Source organism: Canis lupus, chromosome 8 (assembly GCF_003254725.2).
Source record: "Canis lupus dingo isolate Sandy chromosome 8, ASM325472v2, whole genome shotgun sequence".
Lineage (NCBI taxonomy): Eukaryota > Metazoa > Chordata > Mammalia > Carnivora > Canidae > Canis > Canis lupus.
The window spans coordinates 5,049,339-5,060,334 of NC_064250.1; positions in this window are offsets into that span (position 1 = coordinate 5,049,339).

Genomic DNA, 10,996 nt, shown 5'->3' on the forward strand with positions numbered 1-10,996 from the left:
AGTATGTTGAACAGATCACATTTGTGCCTTCATTCAGCTTATGTCTACTTGGGAAAGACAGAAAATAAATGTGTAAGCAAATAATTTATTTTCAGAGAATGATAAATACTCTGAAAAAAATACAAGAGCAGTGTGAGAATCAGGAATGTCTTCTTATTGAATGACCTTTGGAATGAAACAAATGATGTGAAGGAGCTGACCTCTTGTTAGGCACGGAGAAGATTACGCAAGCAGAAGGAATAGCTGGGAAAAAGATACTGAAATTGAGATGAGCTTGACACACCCAAACTACAAAAATAGGACCAGCCATCTCAAATGAAGTGAACTAGAGGGAGTTTGTGAGAAGATAAGGTTGAAGAGAAAACCAGGGGTCAAATTGGGCCTTGTAGGATATGGTTCAGGAATTGGGGATCTTGTTTGGGGCAATGGAAACCATGGAGGATTTTAGTGAGGACTTAGGGGAATAAGTGCTGTGAAGTTATTCATCAATGTATCTACACAACATAGGACATGGTAAATTTCTTAACAGTTTAATACATAAATTTTGGTTGGAGAGTTGGAGTGAGTGTGGGGTTGCACCAACCTTTCTTGAATGTTTGGATACTCTATGTAGCCTAAGAGGTCCTCAGCTGTCCCCCGTCTCTGCATTTGAGTATTATTGTTGTTGCCTATACTCTCATGTTTTTTTCTATAGTTTCCATTGTAGCACTTCACAGAACTCATAGAATCTTAAACCGAAAAATTTAAGACTCAGCTGAGCCAGTGTCTTAATTTTACAAATATGAGACAGACCTGGAAAAGAAGACCTTTCCAGTGCTGTCTGCATTACGTTCTGCAGCTTCTCACTAGTGTGCTTTGCAGTCATTGTAGGAGTTTTATTCTTCTGTTTATAATCTCTTTAGTCCTTTGGTACCTCTGTGCCTTCAATGGTCCTGGGCATTTCCACATCCCCCAGGACAAGCACGCTGAATATTGATTCTTTCAGGTTTTTTGCAAACTCGGTTCCCATATTTAAATGGAATCACCAGAGCAGTTGTTCCTGAACAATTTACTTCCTTGTATTGCAACTGCTTCTGCTCAAATTCAGCTTTCTTATGATTGGTAAAACTCCCAGTACCTGGAGCCTGCCCCTCCGTCCCCTACTCTCCTCTGAGTTATTGCCACTCAGTGAAGGCTGAGATCATTTTTGTAGAGGTCTGTGAGATTTACCAGCTTTATGCTGGAAGAGTTTGTATTCACTTTGCTCTTCTTGTCTGAGCTGTAAATTGTTGTAAATATCTGGAGTCTCTGGACCAGATAGTAAGTAATAAAGCAATCTCTTCTCATCTGCTTGGTCTGACTCCAGCGATTTGCAGATTCTGAATGAAATATTGTTTAGTTTATGTGTGTGTGCAAATGGTATGTGTGTGTAGGTACGTGTTGACATTGCTTGAAAGGCTTCTTCTATTATCATTCTTTCTGTTTCCATCTCTGTGTTGAAGGGAAATTGACATTGGCTCCAGCAGAATGCCCTGCAAATGGGAGTATTGTTTAGAGACTGTTTCTTACGTTTCATGCCAGACTCATTCTACCCGAATAACTTTTCTACACTCCTTGCTTCAGGCTTGATCATGCTTTCAAGTAGAGAATATTACTCAACTAGCTCTGGTTCTGAACCCAACTTTTATAGAATTCTTGAAAATATGGAATAAAGACCTTTAGCATGATATGATATCTAGTTCTCTTAGCTTATTAGAAATAAAAGCTTATAGAAAATCTACAAGAAAATGAAATGATGTGGAATAGAGGAAACATGGGGTGCCTATGGAGGAAATTGGTTTAGTTGGTTCTCCCTAAATTGTATTTCAACTTTCTTTTGTATCTTTTATTTGCAAGCCCATAGGAATTAGAACAAGAAATGCTCATTTGAATTAAGTAGCTATTTAAGGATTTATTAATATCGTAATTTATCAGATACTCTTAAGTTTTTCCCATCCTGCAAGGCCTGTAGAAAAAGGACTTATTCTCTAAAACTTTTTATAACTCCTGTGATGCTCTTACATGATTATTGGAGTCTTTGCTACTTTGGGTGGTTATTGGAGTCAGTTTTTTTTTTTTTTTTAATGTAGAAGCCTCTCTAAAATGTAAGCTCCCAAAGGGCCCCCATACATAAAGGGACTATAACTTTATGTACCCTCAAATATGTAAAGTCCTGCTTTATTTGGTGCTCAATAAATGCTTATTTATGGGAAAAGAGAATATGAAATAAAATAAGCAAACTAACTAAAAATTATACCAAGCAATTTCTGGGGATCAAAAGGAATTTGATACATAGATTGGGTATTAATGAAATATATTATTAAGGAAACATTTAATTATGAAAGTATGGAAAGAATTTGAACTAACTTGGGCACAGTTGGGTTGCCCTCTCTCTGTTAAATATGTGGGTAGGTATCAAGACATAATTGGAATTTGGGAATATAAGATGCCAAGATCTGACTTTTGGGACTTCTTTAGGAACAATTTTTGTTTTGGAATGAGACTGGGTTCAGTGACTCATAAGGGTCCTTTCAATTTCTCAGTATCAATTATTTTACAAATAAACTACTTTTGGTTTTATTTAATTTTATTAAAGATTTTCTTTATTTATTCATGAAAGACACAGAGAGAAGGCAGAGACATAGGCAGAGGGAGAAGCAGGCTACTTGCATGGAGCCTGATGTGGGACTCAATCCGGAACTCTGGGATCCCTGAGCCAAAGGCAGATAGATGCTCAACAGCTGAGCCACCCAGGCGTCCCTACCTTTGGTTTTAGAACACTGCATATAATATTAGAATTTTGGCTTAAAATTCACAACATAGGTTGTTTCTGAATATCAGTTGCTCATTCTTTTTTTTTTTTTTTTAAGATTTTATTTACTTATTTGATAGAACGTATAAGTGGGGAGAGGAGCCAGATTCCCAGCTGAGCAGGGAGTCCAATGCCGGGCTCAATCCCAGGACTCTGAGATCATGACCTGAGTTGAAGGAAGATGCTTAACTGATTTAGCCACCGAGGTGCCCCTCAGTTGCTCATTCTTTAAATAATACATTTTCTGAAGTCTGTCAAGTCATGGTCATCCGATATGACTTAATTTCTATTTACCTACCTTATTGCCCTAAATATGATGTAGTCATCTGAATGCTATCTTTTCTGTCCTTTTGACAGAATCACTTAAGACAAGGGATTTGGACTTGGTTGAAAGCCTAGCACAGGGAGTTAGAACGGAATATAGCTTTATCATTTACTGGTATGTAATCTATTTGTCATCTTATTTTCATTAGTCTTTTTTTTCTGTGTATTAATGTGATAATATATTACATAAAATACCTGTATTGAAGATGCACAATAAAGTATTTAAAAATGTCTTATGCCTCGCATTTGCTACATGATTAATTATTATTTGGACTGAACTATAAATTCAGTTCAAATGAGTTGAACTGAATTTTTTTCTAGTGGAATGTATGTTAGTATGCATAGTATTGATTTTCATTGTTAGAACCAATATGCCTGACCTAAACTCATTTTTATGAAATCAAATATAACATGAAGTTATTAAACAACTCAAGTGTTTTACTTGGGGAATTAAATTACTTGAGGAATTAAATTATCTACAACTTGCACACTCTGAAATGTTTTCACCAGATTAATTCAAAAGAAATGAACTTTTCCTTTCAAAATCAACTCAGGAAACATGGTCAGTATACTCCTTTCTTAGGTTATTTAATCTCAGGGCATGAGAGGAAGAGGAAGAGGAAGAGGGCATGGCGATACAGTTTGAATTTTTTCTTTTTAAACTCGGGTCTAAGTTTCTTTCCCTGAGAACCTTCACATGGAGCCTTGCCCCTGCCGTCCATCTCATCTGGTTGATTGGGACATCTGTTTAGGTTTTGTAAGACTCCAATTCCACTGCTATGTTCTTCTTTGCATTGCAGTATAATTTTAAATATTACTATTCCTCTAATGCTCTTTTCTGTGACTCCATCTTCTTACTCCTGAGAGTGTCAAGCCCTTCAAATATTTATTCTCAGGTTGACCCCAAAGACCTTTCATAAAATTTTTGATAAGTTAATCCAGCACATAATTAATATCCACTGGGGACATACTAAATACAGGTCTTCCACTGGGGACATACTAAATACAGGTCTTTCACTTTAGGATATAATTGTGCCATTGAATACTGGAACTTGGAGGAAATTAAGAAGCACCATATAAGCCATATCAATGTCTTGGGCATTTCTCCCAAACCCTAACCATTTTCTCTTAAGTTAGAAAAATGCAATGAACTGATGTTTTCAAAGATTCAATACACCCCAAAATCAGTGACAGAGGAAATTTGGCATTCTTTGGTAAATTTTATCAATGTCAACAGACAAGTTGGATCATTTGGAGTTCAATAATATGTCTTAAATTGGGACTGATTTAGCTAATTTATAGAGGAGACATAATCTTTATAAATAGGAGAGCCCAGTCAAACTAGACCCTAAGAAAGAATTTCAGGGTCCTCAAATTGAAGTGATAGTTTATCAATTTGGCCTAACTGGTGAGAACTGTTTCCCTCTCACCTTATTCATCGTCCAAAGCATTTTTGGAAAAGCTGAAGGCAACTGTGGTAAGAACTTTGTTGCTTTTTCCCCCTCATGTTTTGAAATATATGTGTCCCTATCTCTAGAAAGAAGAGACATGGAATTAAGGTTTTCTTTTCCTTTTATGAGTATTTCCCTTTTTGTGTATGTATTTGTATGGCCACACGTGGCTTTAATCAGAGATAGAGAGCTTTGTGTATTTCCATTATAAGAGATACCTTCTGTGTGTCCCTGTGCATTTATAAACCAGACACTAACTACCTCAGATGCTGGCATGTGTATATATTCTAGTATTTCTTCCCTACTGGCCATGTAAGGTGAGTGTCATATCCATTTGAAAAATAAAGAAATGAGACTGATTATTTTGCCTGGAATCATATATCTTAGGTGGACTGAGTGGCTCCAATGTCTATTCTCTGAATTTTAGATGCTTTTCTGGATGCTAATGTTTGATAGGCCTCTTTTAAGTAGATAACAGCTCTACCTAAACTCCATTTCTTTAGAAAGGATAAGATTTACCAGTCATTGACCTACTCACATGGTTTTGGTTTAAACCGGACCCGAATGTCATTCTAAGAACAGAGATTGGACTGGAATGACTCATTTTCCAAAAAGAATCTGAAGCAAAAAAAAAAAAAAAAAAATTAGTACATTTCAGACATGGCCATAATTTGATTTGTCCTTGGGCAACATATATGAAGTTATAGTTTTTCTTTTGCAGAGAAATTTACTTTTACAGGATCTGCTCATCACTGAGCTACCTTGACAAACTCAAAACCACCACATGCATCTGGCAAATGTTAATGGACCTCACTGCCTCTTCCAGGCTTATTTAAGTAGAAAATTTTTATTTTGACTGCAAGGGTTATGAGCCACAACATCAACAGAACTGGGTAACCCAGAATAAGCTTTTCTGTTTTATCAAAATTCTTCATTTGTCTGAAATTTAGCAGCATATTGCTACCTCAGGTTCAGGCAAGGATCAGAGTTTATTCTTGGAATTGCTATGCCTGACACTTCTGAAATTGAAATTTCATGTAAGTCCATCTGATTTATTCATAGTCTATTATTTAGCAAGACACTCCCACCATCAATATTATCTAGGAATTTATGGAACCAATTACTTTTTGAGAGACTGTCACTTGCTTTTTATTGTGTGCCTTGAGGTAATTTTGTGTAAGAGTAATTTGTAAGTCAACACAAATATAGCAGTATGGGTACATCAGAATTTTGGAATAAAGAGAAAAAAACATAGTCCTAGATCAAGGACTATGCTACAAAACTGAAAGGGGGCTCAACCAGAAGATTAGGGGATAGAATATGGTACAGAATTATCTAGAAGATTACAAGTATATGAAGGCAGAGATCAAACAGAAAATCTTTGGAAAAGTAGTTAAAAAAAAAACCATGAAGCCATAGACATAAAATAACTGTCAAAGAATAAGAAAGTAAATTAGTATATTTTAGCCTCACTGCACATTAGCATCACTTAAGGAGCTTTAAAAAAATACTAATTAATCGGAAGAGAAATATGAGCACATTCTTTGAAAGCTCCCAGGTGATTCAAATAATTCATCTAGGGTCAAGAAACTCTAAATGATGCTTTGAAGTCTATTTATAGGTCTCTTGCTTTGGGGAGATCAAAGATTGGTCTATAAATAGAGACTTATTTTGAATTTTATCTTAGTAGCATTTAAAAATCTTTGTTTTCTGTGGAAGACTGCAAGAGTAAATCAAAGTTAGAACAATAAGAACCCCCAATGGTTTATATGTAGCTAATTTTTCACATCTTTTCATATTTTTATTACGGTGATCTATTCTTTAAAATTCATGATGACCCATGCTTTGACTCCTGATAGCTTTGAGAGGGACTAAAGAAAAATATCAGTCTTATTTTAGAAAGAACTTTTAAAAAGCTGTAGCTCCATTTCCTTGTTAATTTAAATAGCAGCTGCCCTTTTTATTTTCCTTTCTAAAGAAATCATCAGAGGTCCACTCTACTATTTGTGTGATATGAAACATCTATTTTATGTAGACAAAAAATACTTTTCTTCAATCATCTTCCCTCAGGAATTTTGCAGTCTGCCACGACTACCAGGTTAAAAAAATTTTTTTGACCTTAGGAAAGTTTACTTTGGAATGTGTCTCAGACCAGAATGCCCTTAGCATCTTTCCATTATTCCTGGACCATGGGTGGCAGCATCAGTTCCTGGCCTCTTCTAATCCACTGCCTGAGCTTCTCCTACTCTTTGCAGGGAACACTCAGCATGTGGCCTCTCCTCATCTGCAATGTTGGTTTCTGAGGAAATCATTATATTTTGTAAATGTATTCCCTAGGAACATTGTAGTTATGGGGTGTTTGTGTCATTAATTGAGTAACCTACCTGCCTGAACCTGCCATATTTAAAGGAAGAGGCAGATCTTGACGAACTGTTCCTGTAAATGTGATAATCAGTGTAATAGGGAAGGTATCAGGTTTTTGAAAAACCAAAGGAATATTTTCTTTTAGAGTGACAGCAGGTAAAATTTAATGGAAATTCAGAAAATCCAGCCAGTATAAGAGTTGCTGCACAGCCAGTGTTGGCCACCCATTGCTTCTATAAAATAACTGGTACAGTCAATCCAAATGAGGTTGACTCACAACGGAAATCATGCAAGAACTAAATAAGCGGAAGTGGTGGCCTTTGAGCTTCAGGTTGCTAATGCATGATCTGGAAATGTATTAACCCAAGGAAACTGGGCAACTATAAAAAGGCCTAGGACTTATTCTGCAGCATCACTTAGAATCTGACCCTTGGTTTCAGCAGATCCTATTTCCAGGACATCAGGGGACATGTGGGCGGCCTGAGTCATTTTCATTCCTTTCCAGTGCACCCTCCCTCTCCGGCCTCCCCGAATACCCGTAAGCAATCTGCTACTTTCTATCCTGCAGAATGTAATAATTTACCGAGAATGCTTCTGAACAAAAACTTGAAAATCCAACCACGCATATGAATCCACAGCAAATTAGAATTTGTTCATTTGCCCTCAGTTTGCTCTGGTCCCCTTGCTTTCTTCTACCTTCAGCTGGAATACTAGGTTTGGTTAGAGCCACTCGGATAATGCCAGGTCACCCTGAGGGTTCAGTTCTGTTGTTGGGTAAGGACAAGAATAATGAAGCAGATCAGATGGTACTGGGTGCTTCTGTTTTATTGGGACCAATAGTTTTCTTTTGCGGGTTTTCAGAAATGGGATATAATTCTGTGAGAGAATCTGAAAGTCTTTGCATCTGCAAATACATAGCTTCAGCAAACCAGAAAGCCCCAGGCTCCTTTCGAAAATATTTGTAGGGTGCCCCGGGAGATTCTCTAGCCTGATAAGGCCATGGTCAGGGACTGCACTCTGCTGTCACTGTTGTGCTGCCTTCTCTGCATCTAGAAGTTATGCTCCTTGGGTAGCCCTGGTGTCAATTAATTAGATATTAATAGCAGAACATATGTGCATCTATCCCCTACTGTCTCTTGGCTTTAACCAAGCTGCTGAGGGCTGAGGGAGAGATGAGCTTCTGGTATAGGTATGTGTGAAGATGTTAGAAGGATGCAAGAGGGGAAGCACCTCATACCTCCAACTTGGGGTTTGACTGCTTGTTTCCACCTCCTGCTGCTCTGCTGTGGCAGATGAAGTACTCCTGCCCCTGCCTCTCATCACTCTTGTCCTTGAAACTCTCCCAGAAATAACTCATTGAATGAGAGAGAATGTAGCCTCCCCAAATCCTGCCTCTAATGACCTCCTTGAGGATAAATTTCTTTTTTTTTTAAAGATTATTTATTTATTTATTCATGAGAGAGAGAGAGAGAGAGAGAGAGAGAGAGAGAGAGGCAGAGACACAGGCAGAGGGAGAAATAGGCTCCATGAGGGAGCCTGATGTGTGACTTGATCCCGAGGCTCCAGGATTACACCTTGGGCCGAAGGCAGGAGCCAAGCCACTGAGCCACCCAGGGATCCTCAACTTCCCCCCTTTCATCACAAACATACACGTACTTGTAGTCTCTTTTCCCTGCCTGAAACCGTCCCCAGTCTGGTGTGGATAGCTCAGGGCCCAGTTCAGGACAAATGTGGTCAGACTTTATGTCCACACCACTCTCATTAGTTATTTGAGCAAATCAGCATTGAGCTCAGACTTCTAATTGGGTTGAACTAGGTGATGGCTCAGATCCCTTCCAGCTTGACTCCTGGTGAATCAGAAGAGCTTTTTGAGTTACTTAGTACATTCTCGATAGCTGTTTACTTCTTCTGTAATACGGCAGATGCACAGAAAGATCTAGTCCTATCTCCTTTCTTAAAGAACTAATCTGTTTATAAAATGGTAATGAACAACCTTGTCATCACCTGTGACCATGCCTGCCTTCATACAGATCCATAGTATTGTAAAGCATCTTCATATTTATTATCTCAAATAGCCTGCTCAGGATATTTTATAGAAGAGAAAGCAGAGCCTCAGAAAATTAGGATGGTTGTTCAAGGCACTGAGGGTAGTAAATGGATGAACTAGGGTTAGAATCCACTTTTTTGTCACTTGAAGTCTGGTACCATTTCCATATCACTATGATAAAATAGTATAAGCCAGAATGCAGTAACATCATCCAAATGGTATAGGTTATGCCCTATGTATGTCTCATACAAAGGAGGCAATGAGTGGTGGGGAAAGGTCACATTTTACTGTTGTAAAACAAAGGAGACAAGTTTATACTATTGCCATAGTGAGTATTTCTATAGGTTACATCTCTTCTTAGAGTATCATAGTCACTAATACAATGTTTGTTTTCATGAGCTAGACTTCATAATAGTGCTAATTTTTTCCCCTATTCTGAGTCGTGCCACATCCACCACCCTCCCCAGCCTTGGTCTCCTCCCTCTGTACAACTCTTTCTACCTTTGGTGCTTGAAATAAATTATTAGTAACCTTGACAGAGGATGTCGATATCTGGAAAAGCCACAAATTGACATCTTTCCTACTGTATTGGGCTTATCCCTGTTAGAATCTTATCTACAGTACTCTTCTTCATACTAGGAAATGAACCCTAGGTAACACATGTAATCAGATTGGCTCAATTACGTTTTAAGTCCCAGCAGAGACCAAATGCGGAGATCACTTGTAAATTAGCGTAACTAAGATTACAAGCTACTAGAGGGCAGGGATCAATGAGCAATTTATACCTTGACAGTTTTTCTTTTAGCACTGACTCCTAGTATGATCTATTCTGCTTCTGTTTTGTAATTTTAATTGAATTAGATTTCAGGGAATGAAGGACAGCTGCTTTTGAGGTCTGTCGAAGTGTTTAACACATTGGGGGCGGGCAAGGAGAGAAAAGAACAATAAGCCCAATTAATTTCTTCCCTGTGAACCTTTTACCGTTAGGAAAGCAAATTGTCCTCAAAACTTCATTGTCCAGAAACGAAGCCTTTGTTTAAAGAACAAGCGTAAATTCTAGAGCTTCAGCTTATTGAATTTAGTGCAATGGCTTGTGGCCAAAAATTTAATGAGGGCTGAAATGACGGATATCTCCCCCCATTCAACTCCTCCGCTGGGACTGCGGTTGAGGAGAGAAAGAGTTGTCTTAAGGCTCAAAACAGAGTTAATACATTCTGTCTATTTGCAACTTTCATCAAAATGAAGTCACCTTCATCACAATGACTTGTGGCAGGATTTTTGTCCTCATTTGCCATTTTTAGTTGGAATTTTGAGGGAAAATAAGGGAAAATAAATCACTCTGTCCTCTTTCTCCTTGTACCTTGCAGAGTCGGGGAGGCTTTCCAAACTTCAGAGTAACAAGGCTGAGAACAAAGGAGAGGAGATCTTTTCAGTAGTTTGCAAAGTTGAGTGGCTTGCTTTATGGATGCTAGAAGGGTAAACTTAGAACTTTAAGTCTCACTGAATATTAGATGAAGAATTTGGAGGGAGCCAAACCAAGGAAAGGGAAGAAAAATGAGAAGGCAAGGGGCCACAGAGTTCTCTCTTAGATCCCTCTCATTAGCCCTTCTTGTAAATAAGGGACTGCTTTCAGTTTTTTCAGCATCCTTACCATTTATTGAATATGAGGAGATTAAAGCATTACTCTGGTATGCCTAGGGTCTTTCTCTCTGAAAGACAAGTATTTGACTCCATGTTCTTCCCCTGGGGAATAGCGATGTCAACAACAGAGACTTAGGTTGTTATAGCCATCATGAGAGTGTGTGCATGTGTATGTGCATGTGAGTCTGTGTGTATGTATGTGTACATGTTTTCCAAGTACAGGACGAAAAATGAATAGGACTGGGCACCTGGTTGGCTCAGTCTGAGGAGCACACAACTCTTGATCTTGGGTTCGTGAGTTCAAGCCCCACATGACATGGAGGGATTACTTAAACAAAT